At 40.9% G+C, this 3,771-nt stretch overlaps 1 non-coding gene across 1 annotated transcript; it reads right to left on the bottom strand.

Annotated features, from left to right (window-relative positions):
- Window positions 1–1,266: 1,266 nt before the first annotated feature.
- Window positions 1,267–1,349, bottom strand: Trnal-uaa. Its single transcript has one exon. It is a non-coding gene; the product is annotated as a tRNA-Leu (tRNA).
- Window positions 1,350–3,771: the final 2,422 nt, after the last annotated feature.

Genomic DNA, 3,771 nt, shown 5'->3' with positions numbered 1-3,771 from the left:
AACGTCTCTTTCTCCACACTCCTATCGACTATACACTGATGTCTGCCGCATATCTCCACATCTTGATAAAATATAATAAAAAAAGAACTGCATCAGAAATGTATGGCATTCCTCTTTAGGCACCATATATACGCCATACCTTAACATCTGTGGACTTTCAATTGATTACTGTTTATTACTATTCTCATATCTTCCTTCTGAACACAAACAGAAAAATAAAATAAAATAACAATAACTATAACAGAATGCAAAAACAAAAATGCAGCTGTGATCGATAAGTCTGCATTTGCTGGAAAAACTCTTTGCTTCGTTCTTTCTATTTCATACATATTTAATTCTTCTCTCTTTTATTCTTCGTATCTTATCAGCACATACAACTTCTACTCTCAGCTAACTATTCGATTGAATTCATTCTCTAACGGGGGATGATAATACGCGGTCACACGACTTGCTAGATGTAGCAGCCATAACTGCATAAATTCCCACCTTAACGTCATGAACGGAAAAAAGGAAAATGACACGTAAAAATATACAGTTCTAGGTTCTCCTAACAAGATTCAGACAGTCACGACTGGAATAATTTCGATCATAGCTCTGATCGATCAAGCTTAAACTGGGGTACCGATTCTCAACAGAAGACCATATCACCCTTGGTGGTCCATCGAAAGTTTTGTGTAGAAAATTGGTTATAATTCTACATTGTACAAAATATTATCTTTTTCTTGTTTCAGTCATCTGACTGCGGCCATACTGGGGCACACCCTTGAAGAATTTTAGTCGAACGAATCGACTCCAGTACTTATTAATTTATTTGGCAAATCCTGGCACTTATCCTACCGGCGCCATTTGACGAACGCTAAGTTATGGGGACGTAAGCACATTAACACCGGCTGTCAAGTGGTGCTGGTGGTCGTGGTGGACAAACAAACAGACACACTCGCACAGACACAGACACAACAACACATATATACGAGGGGCTTCTTTCAGTTTCCATCTACAAAATCCACTTGCAAGACTTTATTCAAACCGAAGCTATATTACTATATTAGTAGAGAGTTACCGAAGGTACCACGCAGTGAGACTGAACCCGGAACCATGAGGTCGGGAAGCAAAACTTCTTACCACACAGTCACACCTGCGCTTAAAGCAATTCTGTTTTAAAACAATTCATATTAATATTTAATTCTAAAACTATAATAAATCCTTTAAAATGTTTTAGCCCGAAGGCCGCGGCCATGCTGGGGCACCACCGCTGAAAAAATTTATTAGCACGAGTGGGGTTCGAACCCACGCGGACAGATGTCCATTGGAACTTAAGTCCAACGCCTTAACCACTCGGCCATCGTGCTGAACACGATACTAGGAATTTTTACAACATCAAATGGCTATCAGAATCCTCCCGAGTAAAATAGGAACCAGAGGGGTTCATACGCTTTTACTCTTTTACTTGTTTCAGTCATTTGACTGTGACCATGCTGGAGCACCGCGTTTTAGTCGAGCAAATCGACCCCCGGGACTTATTATTTGTATGCGTAGTACTTATTCTATCGGTCTCTTTTGCGAACTGCTAAGTTACGGAGATGTAAACACACCAGCATCGGTTGTCAAGCGATGTTGGGGGAGGGGCCAAACACAGACACACAAACATACACACACACACATACATACATACATACATATATATATATATACATATATTCGACGGGCTTCTTTCAGTTTCCGTCTACCAAATACACTCACAAGGCCTTGGTCGGCCCGAGGCTATAGTAGAAGACACTTGCTCAAGGTGCCACGCAGTGGATTTGAACCCGGAACCATGTGGTTCGTAAGCGAGCTACTTACTACACAGCCACTCCTACGCCTAAAATAAATAAATAAACCATTGAGAACCACTGATCGAGGCTTTGGTGTTGCAACAGCTGGTGATGAATCCAGTCTCTGTTTCACGCCTGCTAAACTTTGTTATATGTCATTAAATCTTGTAAAATATCAATTAGAATGTGGTTAATGAGTTTATTTTGTAATCGTGGTATTCTCGGTTCAGTCCCGTTACTGCGCAATCTCTTGGTGAAGAGCATTTTTTTTTGTTTATTTGACAGAGCAACAAACCTTCTAGAAATAACATTATTGTTATTTCTAGCAAGTCGAGCGAGCAATGTAGAGGCACCTTCGTTGACTCTACGATGTCAGTGTAAGTGATGATAATATTGAAAATGATGAATGAGATTGCTTATGAGGAAGGCGACGCCGACAAGGACGTTGATGATAATGATAATAATGATAATGACGACCATCACGATGATGACGACGACAACGACGACAATGATGATGATGATGATGATGATGATGATGATGATGATCACAACCACAACGACGATGACGATGATGATGGCGACGACGACAATGACGACAATTACGATCATAATGAGGGCGACGATGACAATGATGGCAATGATGATGATCACAACGACGGCGACGATAATGATGATGATGACGATGATGATGGTGATGGCGATAATGATGATGATGACGATGATGGCGATAAAAATGATGAAGACGACGACGATAATGATGGCGTTCATAAGGCATTAGATGAGGGGAGATGGAAGGGGAAAAACGATGCTGAGTAATAATACTGATAACGACGACGATGACGTCATTGATGATGTGAAGTTAGTGATGATGATGAATATGAGGATGATTATAAAGTTGGTAGTGGTGGTGTCGTATGGATGTACTTGAGTACGGACGCAGTTATTGATAAACTATTGTCCTGACGAATGAATGCACCGTACCCTCCACCAGATATATTATACATTAGAAGTATCTGCTGGGTTTTTGTTCAATTAATAGTTTATCAAACACACCTGGTTAATGCTACAAACACATTAATGCTACCAGAGTTAGCGTGTTAATACAGGTTTTTACTAGTTATTAATATTCTTCTCTGCCCTAGGCACAAGCCCGGAAATTTGGGGGAGGGGGCAGTCGATTATGTTGACCCCAGTACGCAACTGGTAGTTAATTTATTGACCCGTAAAAGGATGAAAGGCAAAACCAAATTCGGCGGAATTTGAACTTAGAACGTAACAGCAGACGAAATACCTATTTCTTCACTGCCCAAAGGGGCTACACACAGAGGGTACAAATAAGGACAGACAAAGGGATAAATTCGATTGCATCGACCCCAGTGCGTAACTGGTACTTAATTTATCGACACCGAAAGGATGAAAGGCAGAGTCGACCTCGGCGTAATTTGAACTCAGAACGTAACGGCAGACGAAATTTCGCTAAGCATTTCGACCGGCGTGCTAACGTTTCTTATTTCTTTATTGCCCACAAGGGGCTAAACATAGAGGGGACAGACAAGGACAGACAAAAGGATAAATTCGATTACATCGACCCCAGTGCGTAATTAGTACTTAATTTATCGACACCGAAAGGATGAATGGCAGAGTCGACCTCGGCGTAATTTGAACTCAGAACGTAACGGCAGACGAAGTTTCGCTAAGCATTTCGCCCGGCGTGCTAACGTTTCTGCCAGCTCGTCGCCTTTACGGACGCACTTATTGATAAACTATTGTCCTTACAAATGAATGGACCGTGCCCACCACCAAACGTATTATACATTAGAAGTATCTGCTGGGTTTTTGTTCAATTAATAGTTTATCAAACACACCTGGTTACTGCTACAAACACATTAATGCTATCAGAGTTAGCATGTTAATACAGGTTTTTACTAGTTATTAATATCGACGCTTTACTAACCGT

Source organism: Octopus sinensis, linkage group LG9 (genome assembly GCF_006345805.1).
Source record: "Octopus sinensis linkage group LG9, ASM634580v1, whole genome shotgun sequence".
NCBI classification, from domain to species: Eukaryota; Metazoa; Mollusca; class Cephalopoda; order Octopoda; family Octopodidae; genus Octopus; species Octopus sinensis.
Note: the sequence above shows the minus strand (reverse complement) of the source record. Positions and strands in the feature narration are given on the sequence as shown.